This window comes from Nyctibius grandis, chromosome Z, assembly GCF_013368605.1.
Source record: "Nyctibius grandis isolate bNycGra1 chromosome Z, bNycGra1.pri, whole genome shotgun sequence".
In the NCBI taxonomy this organism is placed as follows: Eukaryota; Metazoa; Chordata; class Aves; order Nyctibiiformes; family Nyctibiidae; genus Nyctibius; species Nyctibius grandis.
In genome coordinates, this window is record NC_090695.1 from 9,271,833 (window position 1) to 9,290,856 (window position 19,024).

The window sequence follows — 19,024 nt, forward strand, 5'->3', positions numbered from 1 at the left end:
GATAAAACTTCATCCTAAAACCAGCCGTTCCAGCTGGAAAACTTCCTGTTCTGATGGTTGACTTTTTTTCTCCCCCTCTAATTTTCAACCTAAATGTGTTCACAGTGCATTTATTCTCTTGTTGTCATGCCAGCATTACCCTTTCGCTTCAGCGGTTTTGTTTGTCTCCTGTGATATATTTAGAGAGCAATCCTATCTGCTCTCTGCCTACATTTGGCTAGGCTAAACAAGCCAGGCTCTTAAGTTTCTTCTTGTTTGATAGGTTTTCTGTTTCCCTCAGGCCCTTTCTGCACCTGTTAATTTGAGTTTATAATTTTTAAATGCGGGTGACCAGAATTTTTTTTGTATGATGCTCCTGTCATCAGTGCCTGTACAACAGCACTGGTATTTCACTGCCTTGTCTAGACTGCATTAGCTTTTCTTATGGCCTCATCATCTCTGTTTTATTTTTAAATGCAGTTTTAGTGTTATTTTTCCTAACTTTACTGTGAATATGCACAATTGTTAGTTAAAATGTGTTAGCTGGATAAATACCTCGTCTCTCACTGTCTCATGCCTGATAACGTGGGGAGGAGCTGAAGTCATCATAGCACAAGGCTGTTCATGTTGATGTTTTAAACTGGTGCCTTGTCCTCACACTCAAGCTTTTTCCATGAGGGCTGGCAAGGGCTTTTTACTACATTTACTTACATATTGGCTGATGTAAATATGCTGGAGTGAGGGAGCTGTCATTCCTCCCAGCAAAGGCGAGTTCCCAGCCTCAGCTACCCGTCTGGAAGCCACCTCTAGACCTGTTCCAGTGACAGGGCACTGGGTTGCTGCAAGGGTGGATGTGATGCAAGGCTCAGAAGAACAGCGCAGAGCCCTGCAGCCTCGGCTTGACCTGCGAGTGCTTCTGGCCGTAGCCGCGGCTCAGCTGCTCTTCAGTTTTTCCAAAGCTGGTCTTCTGCTGCCCTACTTTTTATAATTCACTCAGCAGCAGAGAGTGTTTTTCTCTGCCTGGCGCTGTGGAAGAGCAACTTCTCTCCTGTCGCTCCCAGCCTGAAGGGCAGTGGTTTCCATACCCCCTGTCGCTCCCCCCAGCCTGCCTCTCCTGCCTGGTGGAGCTGGCTGTACCGAGCTGTCAGCTCCCTGCCTTTCCGCACATCGCTGAGCCCTCTGCCAGACTTTTCAGCTATAAATAAACGGATCTGGCCTTTTCCAACTCCCCCACCCCCCCGGCACCAAGAGATGTTGCGGGAAATCGGAGCTGGGCCAGGCTTCCTCTGAATAAGGAAAACATACGATCCAACCACTGGCTTTTTGTAGGTTCTCTGGAAGCATCATGCCTGGCTTTGGAGGGAGCTGTCTGTGCCCCGCCGAGGGCTGTGCTGCTGAATCGTTTGATTGCGCTGCGAGAGCAGTTATTCACAGACCTGAACGCAAAGCTGGGGCAGAGCTATAGGTGCTATCTCCAGCCCTATGCATCACCCTACAAACAAAGCACCGTCTGATCTGAGTGCTGTGTCTCAAGGGAAGATGGATGTTTTTGTTACTGACTGCATCCTGCTTCCACATCCGTATCAGGCACTTAATACGAGGAGCCTGGCTTTTGTACATAATGAACAACCCTGTTTGCCTCCCTTAACTTTGGGATTTATGGCAGAGATCGTGGGATCTTTTAAGTTTTATTGCATTCCCTTCCCCTGAGAGTCAGGGAGGATCAGTATCTTCTTGTTCAGCAGGGAGCTGGGGCCTGAACTATGCAGACCAAGGTGACTCAGGGAGTCAGTTGCTGCCCTGAATTTTAAACTGAAGTCTCTGGTGTCATCTGGAGTAGAGTGCCACCCTCCATCAGCCCTGCAGGCATCCAGGTCATTCATTCCATATAGAGTACAGGTCTGTATTTAGAAAACTAATTTGTACTCTCGTGCTGAAAAAATTGTAGTCTGGAAGTCTACTAGTTCATACACTTCATAGAAGCTGCTGGGACAGGTCCCCGTCTGGTGACCTTTTGCTGGCAGCAGTGGGTTTGCATCCTTTGGGCTTAGATAGCAACACCTAGAGCAGCTGCTTCAGAGGCTTCCTTGCCTCCTGGCAACCATCCCTCAAAAACCTTCAGGCTGTGGATAAGGGAACATATAATATTCAAAAGGTGCAAGCCTGGTTTATGGTTGCCTGACATTCTGCCTGCAGTTCTGCTCCTGGTTCAGTTTTTGCTGTGGCAGCAGACACTGTCTGACACTTTTTCCTGTACAGGATGCCTGGTATCCTGAGTTTTCTTTACTCGGTGGCTTGGTTGTGTTGCCTATTGGATGGGTTGGTGGAACTTCTGACTGGGCAGTGTGAGATGGGCAATGTGCAGGAATACATCTGTTCTCTTTTTATGTGAGCTGGAGAATGTAATATCCCAGACCAGGATATTGCATAGGGGTTATAGTTCACTGAAACCTCCTTTCAATTTTTGTGCTGGGATTGCAGACAGTATTTTGCCTGAAACAGATGAAGGATAGTTGAAATGCCTCCTTCACCCTTCCTCACGCTGTTAAACTGCTGTGTGGCAAGGGTACCTTTGAGCTATGGGAATAAATGAAATGAAGATACTGTGTGTAGTTGTAGCTGCCTGATGTTCTTTCCTGTGCTAAGCTCTGCTGAAGCTGGGCCAGGCATCAGATCCTGCTGGCTTGCCAGCTCAACTTGGAGTGCTTCAGTGTAAACTTGGCTGGAAGGAGTTTTTCTGCTTGCCGTATCCCTCCCAGATGTTCAGAGAGGCTGGTTACCCCAAATCTACTTGGCTTTATGCAACCTGCCTTCTGCTGAATGCTTAATTCCCATTTCTTCACCAAAGCCCTGGACACATAGCAGGGTGTTTTCTGAGCTGTGTTGGCTGTAGGTCTCTGTTCCTCTGCTTCTGGAACATGAAGCTTGGTTGGGGTTTTGCTTGGCATATCTTCTGCTCCTCTGAAGCCCAGAATTTCTCCTGCTCCTCTTCCCATTCTTCTGTGTACTTGCCTGGACTGGAAATACTGATTTCCACAGTTCACATCTGTTGTGCCTGGGGTGGGTATTTGTTGAGCATCTTCATAGCCCTTAAGCCTTGTCTTAGACTCTGCACTTCTGACTCAGTCCTCAGTGGAGCTGTGGGTGGGAGTGTGTGTCTGTCACCCAACACTGAGGGGACAGACAGGCTGTTTTAGGGATCCTTGGCAGAATGATGATGGCACTAAATCGTAGTTACAATTAAAGCTTTATTTTCTTAACAGGCTCCTGGCACTCACAAAACTTGAGGCTGGTAGGGAGGGGAAGAAGAAATCTGTTTGGTTTGTCTACTTGGTGCACGGGACCTTCAGGGCCTGATGATGAGGGGAAGGGAATGAATACGTGACCTGCTCCATCACAGAGAATGGCTGTTCGCCTCACAAAATGGCGTTAGTTGTGCTAACTGCATTGCCAGGGGTCGGGAGATGGGGGTACCAGTCACAGTGTCCTCCTCAGGACCACTCCTGTCTGAACAGTCTCTCCATGGGCGGCTCTTGGGCTGCTGTTACAAATGTTCTGCTGACAGCAGTACCTGTCTGGCACAACCAGTAAAGACTGCTGTTGGAGGACACTGCTTTAGGATGCCATGCCTTCAACCTCTCTGTTAGTTCAATTGTTTTGCAGAAAACTATGCACTATGGTGCTAGTGTCTCTTGGGCAACCCATTCATGTCCTTCATAAGACAAACTTCTTGTTGTCTGGTTTCACAGTGGCTGGTTCAAAGTGCACCAGGATCCCCCACAAGTGCCAGGGCAAGACACTGGTTCAGACAGTAGTGGGCTGACATCCTACTGCTGTAATGGTTGTGCTGCCATTGAGACTGTGCCTGGCAAAGCCTCTGGTGTTATCTGGCAGGTGTCTGTGATGGGATGGGGGATTGGGAGGTTTCTTTTGGGACTGTAATTGGGTGTTGAAGGGAAAGCAGGAAGGATGGGAAGTGCCTGTGCAGCATAATCCATTGTCAATAGAATAACCCCAGCTGTATTAGAAGTTTTGAGGACAGTCTGGCCTCCTGGCACAAGTGTCTACTTGTGCATGGCCCTGTGCCAGCATGAGTTCAGGTGCAGAGCATGAGTATTAGAGCTCCACAGCTCCTTGCATCAGGCCACTGTGAGATATCCCACTGAGACCGAGCATCCCTGGGCACTGTGCTTAGACCACTACTTGTAAAACGCCAGGCTTTGCAATGCATCAAAGCTCTGGTACCTGCAGTGCCTGCATCCCATGGAACACATGCTGTGCAGCACATCCAGCTACGGTTTGGAAGACAGAGTGAAGACTGTAATTTTCTGATGATTCTAAGTTAGTCAGGGTAGTTGGTTTGAAAACTGCCTGAAGAACTACAGGAGTATCTTGCCAAATGGTTATCATGATAAAACAGCAAATGGGATTCCATGCTGGTAAGTGCCACAAAGTTATGCATGTAATGGAGATTTGGGAACAGTTTCTCACTGCCCACAAGAAGCCCTTTGGAGTCACTGTGGATCATTATCTGAGCACATCGGCTCAATGTTCAGCTGTAACCAAAAAGGCAGACCTCATATTGGAAATAAAGAATAAATCAAAAATGCTGGTATATATTCTTGTAGACTTAGGTATACAGTAATTTTGTGCCTGTGTCATGGTTTAAAGCTGGGCCAGCTATTAAACCTGTGGCAGACACTCTCTATTAACCCTCCCCGCCCTCCAGAAGGGAAAGGGAAAGGGAAAAGGGAGGGAGACTTATGGGTTGGAAAGTTAAAACAGTTTTAATAAACTATAATAATGAAAAAGAGTATAGTAATAATATTGGAATAATCAAATATATACAAATATATACAAAACCAAGATCGAGCTCCCCCGATGTCAGCCACGTCACCACCGGCACTGCAGGGCAGGCTCCAGGAAGGCCCAGGCTTGGCCCAGCAACGGACAGGAACTGGATTCAGGGATGCACGGATCGAGATTGGAGGGCAGCAGCAAAACAGACAGAGTCCTCTTTGGACACCAGACATACCAGAAGGGCGAGAAGGGAGAAGAAAGGGCCGAAGGCTCAAGCAGCAGAAGCCTCAAGCAGCAGGAGCAGGCCGAGACTCTTGTGATCCCCTCGCTTTATACTGAGGATGACGTGTATGGGATGGAATACCTTCGTTGGTCCATTTTGGGTCACCTGCCCTGTCCACTCCTCCCTGCAGGTGCGACCCCCCTGCAGCTCTTCACTCATAAGCAGTGAGGAATTTAGCAGTGACCTTGGTTTCTCTAAGAACAAGTACAGCAAGAGCCTTTCTGCATAACATCCCTACCGGTGCCTCAGCGATAACTACAAACTCTGAGCGTTACAGGTCCTAGAAGCAGACACTGTCTGCAAAACATGCAGTTAGTTTCAGAAAGTGCAGTTACTTAGAAGAGAGCTGAAAGTAAAAATCACTGAAAGGAAAATTGGCCTGGTTTAGGCCAAACCAGGACAGCTTGCATCTTGAGTACCACATACAGCCTGGTCACTGACTCTCTAAAAGAGTGGCATAGACCTAGACATGATACAGAAAAGGGAAATGAGGATGATTAAGGGACTGGAATAGCTTCTGCAGGAAGAGAGATTAAACAAAGAAATGTAGGTGATAGTGGGAAAGAGTAAAGACCTATAAAATAGCGTACAGTGGGGAGAAGGAATGACCTTACTCAACTTTGCTATTTCTCACAGCACAGAAGCAGCACATCCAGCAAAATTATTTATTGGGCAGGAGGTTAAGGAAGTCCTTTTTCAACACAGTTGATTTACAGAACATGTTGCTATGAGATGGCATGAAGGCTGAAAATATACACAGATTCCAAAAGGAACCAGACACCTCAATAGCAGAGACGTGTTTCAGTGGCTGTTAAACATGGCGGTCAGTGTGCAACCTCCAGCTCTAGAAGTTTCTTGACTGCTGATTGTTTCAGGCTGGAAGGACTTAGGAGAGATCACTCCGTGATCTGTGATATGTATATGTCAGTGCCAAAATGTCAAGGACAGGGCACTAGACAAGAAGAGTTGTTCGTGTGACTCAATATGGTGGTTCTTGTTACCAGAACGCACTGAAACAGTGGGGTGAAAATGAACTGAATTGGTTTTGAGCACATCTGGTCTAATGGCTCACCTGTGAGAGTTATGCACAGGTCACCACAGATTTTCTTATATATTTTATTAGAAAATCTGAAAGCACTTGCAGGAGAAAGGGGCTGGTGTGGGCATAGCCCACCAGCTCGGTGTGCCAGACACTGTGGTTGCTGCAGAGAGTATGCCAGCTCAATGACTACTGCCCAGCCTGCCAGGCGAGATGCCTGGCGTTAGCTGTCTGGTCCTATCTTTGCTCCTGTTTGGCTTCTGATTAGGATCTGGTTTATGTCCTGATGGAACAAAATCCGTATTCTTAGGGCCTCTTCTTCATATAACTGTGGGTGTTCTTGTTGTGCATCCAAATGTCTCGTCCTACTGCGAGGGGAAAGAGCAGGCTATTGTGAATTCTGTTGTGAATTCCTCTATCCTTTCCAAGTCCTATGTTGCAATTTCCTTCACAGTCTAAGTAGCAAAATGTCTCCAGTCTCCCTCCATGGAGAACTGGGAAAGGCTGGAACTGCGCAGCCTTGAAAAGTCTATTTGCTGATGATGGAGTGCCTTGAATGCTCATTTTAGGAGCGATAGCAGAACCACTATTATTTGCCACTCACCTCGCTGAAACTTTACCAAGCCAATGTTTTTTTTCGTGGAAGCTGGCTGAGGCTTGTAGCAAAAGCAACCAGACAGTAATGGGCATATGATTTTTGTCTGCCATTCAGCTTGCTGCAGGGGGAATCTAAAAACTGCTTAAGCCTGAGCCTGGTATCGCAGTGAGATTTTGGGAATGCTGGACTCAGAATCCAGTCATAATTTTACCTCTGCCTTGGTCCTTGAACCCAAATCTGTACACTCACGAGCTCTAATGTCTCTGGCTTTTTCAATTGGATGGATAAAGAGTTTAAAGCCCCTGTTTTGCTGCCCAGTTCCCTGCACCCTGAAGAGAATAAAAAAGTCTCCTGGCAGCCTCAAGCTGTTTTTAAACGAGACAAATGCCCGGGGTGCCTGTCTGCCAGAGCCTCCAGCCTGCACACAGAGTCCCTTTTTAGCACGCTTCTCCGCGCAGCTATATCTGGCTCCAGTTCCTTGCTCTGGGAACGTGACCTCATCGTTGTTTTGGTATTTCCAGTGATTCATCCTGGTCCGGAGCAGGGAGGAGTCATTCCTGGTGCAGGCTGACGGGGTGTTTGTGCGTTGCTGGAATTCCAGAGCAGTGCAGCCCCAGCCCTTCCGCTGCCTTGACAGCTCGGCTGAGGCTGGGCTGGTGCATCGCGTTCCTGCCTGGCAGATGGCCTGGACGCAGCTAGGTCAGGGTCTGGAGCTCCCGCTTTTGGAGGTAATGGGGATCCCTGTCTTTGCTGCGTACCTGATGTAGTAAGGGTGAAGAAAGCTGCGTGCAGTAGCTTGTATGCCAGGGAAAGCCACACGGAGTCTCTGTTTTATGGATGGAAAAACAGTCTCGCAGAATGCTCGTTACTGTTTACATACTGCTGGCATCCCATAACGAAGTTAACTTTACAACATCTGCAGCAACTTGGTAAGTGTTATGATCCTTATTTCGCGGGGGGGGGGGGGGAAGCTGAGGCACCGAACAGGGAGGTGGTCTGCTTAAGTTTTTATGCAGCTGAGCTGGAAAAGTAAACGCCTGTGAAGTGGTGCTGACTGTGCACGTCCTCATCTGTAATGGCTGATTCCTCCAGTGAGCGATGAACGTGGGCAGCGGGTTAGACTGAGGTGGAGCAGCGTTTTTAGGGAAGAGCAGCTTCCAAAGTGAGACAAGGCCAGGCTGTACAGATCGCTAAACCACAGTTTCTGTGGGTATCACTTTCCTCAATCTCTCCAGGTCTGGTCAGAATGCACGTGGGTGAGCTTGTAGACATGTCAATGCTCATGCTCCTGGCAAGCTGCAGATGCTGCAGGGCTGTCACTTGTGCCTTGGCAGGATTGCTGGTGCTGCAGAAATGGTGAGCCTTATTGCAGCCTTGATCAAAGCACTCTCAACTGCCTCGTTTGAGCCCTGGTTGTTGTGAATGTTTTTTAAACCCTTTGGGATCATCTGGTTGTTAGCCATTACCCAGCTGACACCAGTTAGCCTGCAGAAGCAGCTTGGTTGAAGATGTGTCTTTGGTGTTGTCTTGCTTAGTGGTGAACTTGCCTGTTAGTGTAGTCACTTCACCCCAGGAGAGACCAGTTCCCAGTTTGTCACTATGCAGGAATAAATCATGAAGGCTCATCATGTTTGGAGAGGCAGCCCCCTGTATGGAGCCCTCTTGCCCGTGTTGATGAATATCTGGCGATGAAGTCCTGGATGTGTTTTGTCTCAGACTGATTTGGGGAACTGTACCTGGCACCAAGTTTACTGTTGTTACAATATTTTTATTGTGCAAGGGTAGCTCAATGCCAGGAGAGTTGTCTCATCCCAAGGTCAGCTAGGCTGGGTTGCAGTGGAGAATCTCTGCACTGTGGAGGGGGAAAGCATGAAGAACCTTTCTCATTGCAAGCACCATCAGCCCAGGGAAAGGATATCAGCACATGCAGGAACAGGGAGTTTTGACTCTGATAACCTTGCTTTCCCAGTCCTGTGGAGGGGCTGTGGCTGTACCAGCAGTTTGCTGGAGAAAACAGATAATACAACCTGGCTGCTCTGATTAACAGGAAGTATTTCAGGCTGGCTTAATGCCTGGCTGGCTTCACTCCTCTTGTAGGTATCACCAGGACGCACACCCTTTACTTTGGGACGCCGATGCTCTCCTTGAATCTAGGTTTTTAACAGCACTCGCTGATGCAATTGGCCTATATGTCAACTGGTTTCAACCTTATTTCTTTTGAGATCAGGCAGTATTTTTTCAAAGGAGGTCCCCCCAGCCACTACAGAACAGACCTCAGTTGCTACATAACTACATGAACTCCCTGTTGTTTGTCACTGGTTGCACCCAGAGGTCATTGTGTGAATTATGACTGTCTGGCACCAGATTTACTGAAAATAGGTTATGCCCGCTGTGGTATGCATCCTGAAACAGCTCCTTCTCAGCCTCTTTCTGAGGTCTTTGAGTGCTAGGCTAATGGGCAGTAGTTGAAACCTGCAAACCCCCTTTACTGCTGGTTCCAGTTGTGGGGACAATGGAGGCAAAGCCCCCAAACCCTTTGACACATTTCTGCTTTGCCGAGCTAGTCCCTATCCCCCATCTTCCTTATATGGTGTAAATCCAGATGCAATACAGCTTGTAAGATGTTCTGAAATGTCAGGGAAAGAAGAACCCTAGCAGGAGGTGCCAAAGGCAGTGAACTGGAGAAAGAGGGTAAGTCCCAAAGATGTGGAGCCCCTGAGCATGAGGAGAGGGCCTGGACAGAGGGAATGAGCTCCTGCAGCATGAGCTGGTGTTACAACCTGGTCGCAACAAGTTCATAAATCTCTTGGAGTAAATTAAGGTGAAACGACACCAAATAACTGGTATGAAATTAAGGACAATACAGGGAAAGTGGCATGGTTGTAAGTGTCTTGGGTTTCTAAAATGCTGCCAAAAGAGAGAGAAGGAAAAGGGAAAAGAGAAGGAGGATAGAGATTATGAGAGAGAGGGAAAGAGATATCACCACCCTGGGATCCAGCTATGTAAGCTGTTCGTAGTGTTGGTAAGTTGCTTGCAGAGTTGCTCCTTTGGTAAATCGCTTGCAGGATCGGTCCTCAGGTGGCTGCGGGAGTGCTCCAGCATCCCAAGTGAGAAGGACTAAATACTTTAGGTCATTTCCATGCGAGATAAGAGAAGGTGGTAACATCTCTCTTATCTCCCCCCCTCCTCTCGCTTCTTCTGCTAATTGGGATACCTGTGCTGTGTAGTCTTAGATTGTTCTCGAAATGGGTCGGTGGTCCCCCAAGGGGTGTCTGGTGGTCGTGATCCCCCTTAGTTGTGGTGTCTGCTGTATGACCCCGCTTCTGCACAAGCGTGGTTGGTGCCTTGCAAAGTAGTTCCACGTGTAGGCTGGCCCCAAGGAAAAGATACCATCCGGCCTCTGCAGGACTTATCTCTTCCTTCAGCCAGAGTTGTAAATCACAACAATAAAGGCACAGCAAAGGTATTGTTCTGTTCCCAAGGCCCTTATCTCTTGCCAGACTTGCAGGCCTCTGCAGCACCCATCCCCTCCTCCAGCCAGAGTTGTCAAACAAGTTGTTTAAAGCACACAAACTCTGTCCATCACAGCTGGTCACACACATGGATGGAGCAATGCTCTGATCAGCCTTTGTCCCAGGCGTGATGGGCTGCCGTGGCACTGTGCATGGTGTGGGGCTGGGGCTGTCCCAAGTGGGGCGTAGGATGGAAAATGGTGTAAGCTTGCACTACTGCTAGCAGGTGCTGCGTGTGGAGTCGTAGGAACTCCTGAAGAGGGTGGAGCTGGGGGGTCTCCCCTCGCTAGTGGTCACTTCACCCCACGGCTTCCCCTCGCAGGCGGCTCCCTCCCACCCCGCTGCCTGAGTGGGCAGGCGGTGGAGTCGGCCCGCACAGCCCCATCATGCTCGCTTCTTTCTGAGCTTGCTGTAAATGGCTCTCTGTAACACGAGCTGCATTGCTGCCATAGCCCTCTCCAGAGCGCATCTGTATTTACGCTGGGGCTTTCATTAGCAATCCAGCCCTCGCGTTGCCAGCAGCCCTCGCTTCTCTCCCCTGCCCACACGCTCTGCGAGTGAGACCAGCACCCCGGCACTGCGGTGCCCGGGCAGAGACAGGTGACTGGCAGCAGACGGATCCCCGAGCCAGCTCCCAGCTGGGAGAAGTGCCTTGTCATGATGCCTCTCGCCCGCCATCCTGCAGCGACGGGGGAGCTGCCCGTGGAGACTCCCCGCAGCACGGCTCGCTGATCCCTGAGCCGACACAGGCACAAGCTGGTTTTGCTTTGGATTATCGCTGGCTCTGCTTGCTATACTCTTCCTGCTGCAGTGAGCTGAGCTCACGATCTGCGGAGATTGTGCCTGGCAAGGTAGGAGCTGATCCCTTCCATTTGTTCTGCTAAAAGTACTGTAGCCGGTCCTGCCCTTGCCGGGAGAGCATGCTTCAATTAGCAGTGTGTATGTGGTTTTATTTTGTATTGTTCTGTAGCTCTGATGAACAGTCAGTATGCAGCTAAAGCTGTAGCCTCTGTTGCATGGAAAGAAAATGCACATACTCATTTTCTTTTTATCTACACACTGAAAAATCAAACTCTGGCTCTCCTTCTACTCCAGGATGGTGTGCTGGTGCTCCAGAGCCTGTCTGTCTTCTCTGTTCTCGTGCAGCATCCTGTGCATGTTCTGCAGGTCATGTCACCTGCTTCTGCAGGACACACGAAAGTAGAGAGCAGTCTGAATGTGTCTTGGGAGAAAGGAGGAGGGAGAAGAAATTCACAGACGACAAAAACCAAGGAAGTCCAATAGGCACGGACATGGCTTTAGAGAAGTTATTTTTACCCCAGAAAATTAAATAGGGGAAAACCCTCCTTTGCCTACATAGTCTCTAAAGGGTATTTCTTTTTTTCTCCAGTCCCTTAGGGCAAGCTGTTTTGATATGGAAAGGCCTGAGGCTGCTGTTGTCCCTAGGGATGACAGAGAGTCAGTCTCGTTAGTCCAGTGCTTTCTTTCCAGTGAACCTCCTGGAATGTCCCCTGGCATTTAATGTTTCACCTTCCCCCACCACTGCACACCTTTACTGGGGCTGTAGAGGGAAAAGAGGTGATCACCAAGAAACCCTAGCCCTGCTGGACTTTCCTGTAGAACCAAGGATAGATAAAACAGGAGGGTAGCAGCATTTTCTTCTGACCTAGCTGGTGTTTAGGCACAACTGTTCCCTTTTTAGTCCACAGCAGCTGGGATGTGCCTGCCCATGTACACACAGCCATCCATCTTCCCCAAGTTTGCTGTACTTGGGCTTCCCTCCCATGTGGATTAGAGTCTCTTAACCAGGATGCACAAAGTTGTCAGGCCTTCTGCAGGTGATGGTTTAACTTCTGAGGACTAGCCCAATCAACAAGCCATGTTTTAGGGTGCCCTTATATCCCTAGTTGCTAAGCTGTGATGAGGGAAGGGGGTCCTCTAGCTTTCCCTCCTTAGCATATCCTGCTGTGCTGCCAGTGGGTGTATAAATAGTGCCCACAGTATACTATTTTGGTGATAAGCTCTTCCCAGGATTCATCCAAAGAGTTATGTGAGCAAGTGTTAAAAATAACACCAAGCCCTGCCCAAATGCTGGCGTCGTTTCAGCCAAAGTGTTGGGAATCTTCCATAGAGAGCAGCCTTGGACCCTTGGGAGGGGACAGCAGGAGGGGTGTCCTGCAAGGCTGCCCTTGTTTTCCTCTTCTTGCTGCCCTGTTGACCACAGAGGACACAGACAGACCCTCAGGTTCAGCAGATGTGCTGGTCACCGAGAGGATGTGAGACTTTCACTTCTAATTAGGTTATTTGCTACTGAGCTTTCCCTGTGTGTTCTGAGTGTTATCGCTAGGTCTAATGAGAGGTACAGGAAATTCCAGGAGGGGTTAACCTGAACTTTAATCTAGCATGCTGCCAGGTCTCTGCCAGTGGCCAGAGCTAGCTGCTTTGCTAAAAAGTCTTGGGCTGTAACAATGACATATGTAGGGATTCTGGCCCTGTGTTAGGTTTATGGTAGCTGGAGATTAATTTAATTGTGGAAGGTGTATTAAATCTGTACGTTGAATTAACAGCCATAGCTCTGGACATTCTTGCTATCCATGTAAACACAAAAGTAATTCCAAAATTCTGCCCTTTTCATGGTGTGGTCAGTGCCTCTGACTGAAAACCTGTCCACACTGCAGAGACTGCTAGGGAGATGTGCTCCTTGGGCTATGTAGCCACTGCAGGGTGCATAGTCCCACCGAGGAGCTGGAAGCTGCAGTTTCTTTCCCTTAGGCTGGGTTTTGCATGTTGTTGTCAAGTCCTATGGTAGGTATGCAATTCAGCTGCTCTCATGCTGCTGCAGCATCAGCCCCTGCTGTGTGCCGGAAAACAGGAGACCCCACTGGAAAGCAGCAAACCCCACTGAGTCCTTTTGTTCAGTGTATGGAGCCCAGAGCTCACAGAAATGCTTCTTGGAGGGCTCATGCTCAAAGAAGCCACATATGAAGACAGAGATGCTCCCCCTTGCAGATAGATTACGTGGCTCCACTTTTACCTGGTCTAATATGGGATGTAGGAGAAGTTACCCCCTGCAGGAGTGTAGTCCCCGTAGCTGTTACACAGCTTAATACATGGAGCCTTGCACACAGAACAAGACGAAAAGAGCAGAGATGTCTCCTGACTGCAAACTTGGAAGCAGTGCTTGGTCTTACCTCTTTGCTCTGAGTTGATGGCAGTAGCGTCTTGGACAGGGGAGACCACACTTCTCTTTCAGATGCTGGGGTTCAGGACTACAGCATCAATCCCCCTCTATAGCTCCTTGGCCTCCACATTTGCATCCCCAAATACATCTGTGCTAGTTTCTGGCTTTGTAGAGGAAGGGCCAGATGCTTCTGCAATCTCTGAGTACTTGATTTTCAGAAGGGCTGGATTTATTTTAAACTGATACAGAAAGTTGCTGTGAAAGCAGCAAATGTGCAAAAATCGCTAAAAAGTTCACAAGAACTGTTTGGCACTCCATGCTTCACCTCCTCTGATATGGGATTACTAATTCTGGCAGATGTTCCCAGGGATGGAGAGCAGGTCCTGTTAGAGCATCATGACTGAGAGTTTTCTCCAGCCATTGCACCGAGAATGACTGAGAGCAGAGCAGTCACTTGTCTTCTGGCTTGGACTGTTGTATCTCACATACTAAGCCCTTGCTAGCCTTCCTCCCCATCTCATAATTTAGCTGATCTCTTTTCTTTGCTGTGTGTTGAGAGGCACATGCTGTGTTTGTGCACAGGATGGAGTGCTTTCTTAAGTGTGTACTGAAAGCACAGACCAGAATTTTCTGGAGATGGAAATACGTCATGGAGATGAAAAGCATGTTTCTGTTTTTCCAGGGACATACTCTGGGCAATCAGTCCTTCATCAGGGGCTTCCTGCTTGCTCCTCCCGTTCCTCTCCCATGTCCGGCCAACAAAGGAGGTTTCTGAGTCATTGTCATTGCTGTTTATTATTAGGCCTGAGCCAAGGCTTTTTGTATCATTGTACATTACAGAGCTCCTGAGGGCTCTTTGAGGGCTCCTTCCACCATGGCATGCTCTTGTTCCCCTGACTGGAATGTGTCTGGCATGCATGGGGACACATGACCTTGTTTGTCATCTTTAAACAACTCTTTGCTGGATGTTTCTCAATAGTCTTCTGTGCTGTGCCAGAGCCCCACGCCACGATTTCCAGCAGTTCCTGAAGTGCTGAGGTATCTCCATGAGGAACCCTGTAGACTAGTGTGCTCCAGCTCTTTCATCTGCTTCACATGAGGCTGAGCCCTGTTTCAGTCTGTCCAACACAACCTAAGCTTGGTGTGTTTGTCAGGCATTTCCTGTGACCTTCTTTCCCTTTGTAGCCTACCTCATGGCTGGTGCCAGGTCATGGGCACTCTGTGAGCCTGAGCTTTGACTCTACCAGCTTTGGTTTTCTATTTTAAAGAACATGCCAGGATTTCCTCCCACGCACGGATCCCCTTCATCCCTATAGCATTTCCTTTGCTGTGAGTCTTTCTCCAACCTGAGCAAAATTGTTCCAAATGGTGGACGGGCAAATACTTCCCAGTTCTGGCTCTGTGTGCCTACCTGCATATGCGATGGCTGCCTGTTGGTTGAACATGTCTTTTGGAGGAGGTAGACCTTGTACAACTGGCCGCAAGGCAGCTATGTGCTGCAGATTAGACTCTATGCTGATTAAGCATACACCAGTAAGTACATACAGCCAGAAGGTTCTTTAATCATGGGTTGACCTGATGTGGAGACCTCGAGTACAACTGACTGATGATCCAGGACAGCCAGTTGTATTAGATGGGTTATAATAACCAGAGAGAAACTTAGGAGAGTTCTCACCTCTGGCGAAGGATCATCTTCAACAAGACTGAATTCATGAGAAAGTCTCTTCACTGTGGTGGATGACAGGAGGATGAATTCACTGGCTGAAAGCTGGTACTGAACATATTCCATTTAGGAAAAACAACACCATTGAGTATGTTTTTAACAGCCAGGTGGATTAGCTACTGGATCAGCTGGCATGGGATGCTTTTCCACTCTGTCTTCACCTGTTGGTTTGCTGTGCCTTTCCAAGAGTGTGTTTCTGTTTCTCCAGGTATTCTCACAGAATAAACTGTTCTAGGTTTTTAATCCTACATTACAGGCTTCCCGCTCCTCTGAGTCAAACAGAAATCATAGAAGAATAAGACCTCCGGAAGCTGTCTAATTGCATCTCCCTGACCCAGGCATAGTGGACTCAGCCTATGCCATTCCTTGTGTTTCTTCATTTCATCTCTCTCTAGAAGCTCCTGGTGCTTGGGACATTATCTGTTGCATCCTGCATCTTAGCAGTCCAGTCCTTTCTCTCTATCAGTATCTCCTGATGCTATGGCACATTGGATTGGCCAAGACCCTAAAATGTGCATTTCTTCAGTGGCAGACCCAGAAAAAGAAATTCTTTCCAATTTCTGACACCCAGGGCCTGTGAAAATTAACAGGAATGCATGCCTCTAAATAAGTAAAGCAAAGAGCTTCGGAGACAGGCAAGACCATGCAAAATATTAAGAAAACCAGTCTTACCAGTCTTACCTCCTAACTGCTGTGCTTTTTTGGTAGAATTATGAATGGCTAGTTTTATCTGCTATACCTACACTTTCCTGGCTGCCCCTCAGGCAGCCTGTTCCTGTTGTTGAGGGTAAGGAGAACAGCTTATTCACTTGCTCGTGTCAGCAGCCTGTTATACATTTCAGAATGCTTTCATGTGCCCCCTAGTTTCTGTAGGGGGGCTTGCTTTGCAATTTACTCCTTTGTGTTTCTCACCAATTTGTCCATATATGACATGTCCATGAGGCATGTGCCAGGGTTGGGCAGAGAGGAAGGATTACTCCATGTCTTACATATGACATGCCTATTTATACAGCCCTACATACTGTTTGTCTGCTTCAAAGCAAAATGCCACTATTACTCAAGTTCAGCCTGTGATCTATGGTAACCACAGATCCCTTCTGAATGAGCAGGTCATGCATGATGATTATGGGTGGGGTTGTGCAATCTGTGCTGTGTGAGGTGTCAGGGTAATGATTATAATTTGTGTCAATTTGCTGTTTATGTATAGACCTATCCCTTCAGCTAACAGTTTCGGTACTGTAGACGACACAGATGAAGAGTGAAAAACAACCGCTTCATCTGAGAGCCAGGAGGTTAAATGTACAGGTGGTGGGTGGGGTCTCCAGGATTTATTTACAAGCCTGCATTACAGAGGCTTTTTAGCAGAAGTTTTCAGTGATCCTGTTTCCTCTCCCATTTGCATCTTGTCTAAGTGCCTGCTGGGATGTGGGTGCTCAGGAGCACGGGCAGAGTCTTGGATGGCACTGGAGTCCTATGGCTGCCAATATTGTGCTGTAGCATTGCTGCTAGTGAGTGGTTTTTGAGTGTACCTTCAATAGTCTCGTTTAATCACAGAGTGCTTTGCAGAAGCACAAGCTGTCTAGACATTGCTTATCTGCCACTAAAACATAGCCATTTGATGCAGGTAACACTGCAGAGCGGCGCCACGTGTCCAGTTTGGGTGGTAAATGGAGAAACATAGGAAAAAAAACAGTATAAACAACCATAATTAATATCGCATGTCTCTAATAAATCAGCTGGTGGTTATGTGCTGCCTGAGTCTCGTTGCAAAGGTGGGAGTGTTTGGGAATGGGGACGTCTGCTGGGGGACACTTTGTGGTGAGTTGACAGATCTCACTGTTTGGCTTTTGCTGTTGCCCTGGGCAGTGATGGCAGGAAAGTGCTTCGGCATGCGCAGAAGGAGGTGAGTGTGGGTTTTCTGCCTGAAATCCAGAGCAGTTCTCATACTTGCTGTTGCCTTGGCAAACTGGAATATTTATGACTCAGTACTGAAACAGGAGGGCAGGAGGCTTTTTCCATTCTTGGATGTGGCCTCTATGTATCCAACAGTGATGTCTTTCTTCTCCTCTGCTTGTCCCTTCCCTGCTGCATCCCTTCCATTGCAGTCTGTGTGAGCTGAGGCTTGTTTGCAGTGCAGTCATCCTGACTTTAAGTCAGCCAGGCGGTGCCCCTGGAGTGAGAAGAGAATGTCGCTTTGGTGTACATCATGGGCTGTCACCTTCCTTGAGCAATGTGTGCTGTGTACACAGAAATCTTTGGTTGTACTGAGTATGTAGACAGTGAACCGTTTCAGGGCTGCAGATTCAGCTCAGCCCTGCAGCTTTTCAGCTGCTTAGTTGGAAATACATGATTTTTATTTGAGGTCAGAATACAAACGGGTGAATACAGCAGAACTGTGGCTGCCGAATTCACCAGCTCCAATACCGTATGTAATGTGGCAACTTAAGGCTTTCCTCCTGGCTGTGGGGAACTAGCCAGTTATGGTGAAACTAATGGTTTAGGTAAACTGTGCTGTAGAGGCAGCATTGATCCCATTTTGGAAACTAATTTTAATAGGAGTGAAGTCAGTAACACCTTAGTATCCACTGTTACCATGGGCTGCTCAGAGCAATCGATTGCCAGATTAGAAGGCATATCTTTTTTTTTTTCTGTAATAATACCCTTTCTGCTCCTTTTGCCAAGGCTTTAATTGGTGAAAGAGTTTATATTCCCACTCAGTGTGTCATCAGTGTTTGGGTGAGTGCTTGAAGAAGTGGGGTTGCTGTTAGAGCTGAGCTCCTGCTTCAGACACTCTGAAATCTCAGGCTGAATCAGTTATGTCCAGGCTTTGCTTTAATTCAAGGTTTTCTGTACAGCTTTATGAGCTTTGTTTATCAGATTGAAGCTGAGACTTCAGGCATGATTCAGGAGCTGCCCTGTTGTTTCTGTCCTGATTTCCCTCTGCCTAAAAGTGCTTAGCTAATTCTTTGTGCTCCTGCTTGGGGAGCAGTAAGTATTAGGGCTAAAAGATTGGCACTGGGGTTGTAGGGTCGATTCTCCCTTTCCCACAACCTTCCAAGTGATTGACATCTCCTTGTTGCCCCAGTCTCCTGCGTGTAAAATGTTGATAGCAGCACTTTCCTAGAAAAATAGTATGAACATACTGAAAACCTGGGCTGGAAGGGACTGAAGACAGACAGTTGGCTGTGTGCTGGGTTTGGTTTTCCCGTAGACATCTCAGTATTGTAGAGGTATGTAGAACTCAGCCCAGCCCCGTGGGGACCCTTGCCAGCACTAGCCCTATCTGATAGTTGTGACTTTTTATGGAGCTTGTGAATGCCTCCATTCCTGGTCAGTGAGGCATCAGCCTCTGGCAATAGGAAGGGTTTGACCTTAATACAAGAAGGTGGAAATCACTATCATGACTGGGATGAAGGGTCCACCCAGTCCAGTATTATTTTTTTCCAAAAGCGGTTGCAGGTGATCAGCTAGGGAAGAGTGAAAGCAGGTCAAGCAGATATCATATCTTAATGTTTTTCCAGAGGATACTTAAGTCTATTCTATTTTATCTGTTTAGTAACCTGAAACTGATCTCTCAAGTGCTTGTCCTGCCTCCCCTTGAACTCATGTGGACTTCTTCCATCCATAATGCCCTTTGCTGAGAAGTAAGGAAGAGCAAACAGACTAGAGGAAGATAACAGGAATGTTGAAAGAGGAACTACTGGTCTGAAGGGAAGTTGTTAGCAGAGAGTAGCCTCGAAATGGAAGCTATACAATACATCAAATAATGCTCTGAGCATTAAAAAGTAAGATTTTGCCAGTGATGTTTCCTAAAGACACCAAGCTAGGAAGCATCATCAGAGGCAGTTCAAGGAGTTTGGATGTCCTTAAGGAATAATACAAATGGAAACTTCATAGTTCAAAATTGCA

At 47.8% G+C, this 19,024-nt stretch overlaps 1 protein-coding gene across 6 annotated transcripts in view; it reads left to right on the forward strand.

Moving 5' to 3' along the window:
- The first annotated feature begins 7,334 nt into the window (after window positions 1-7,334).
- The window catches only part of RUSC2 (RUN and SH3 domain containing 2), a 54,836-nt gene continuing 43,146 nt past the window's right edge, over window positions 7,335-19,024 (forward strand). For 4 of the 6 annotated variants that reach the window (XM_068423103.1, XM_068423108.1, XM_068423107.1 and 1 more), the window contains exon 1: window positions 7,335-7,628. The gene's annotated coding sequence lies outside the window, so the exon portion shown is untranslated. Of the gene's footprint in view, window positions 7,629-10,735; window positions 11,063-19,024 lie in introns of those variants that run through there. The other 2 variants (XM_068423104.1, XM_068423106.1) reach the window with 1 other exon arrangement.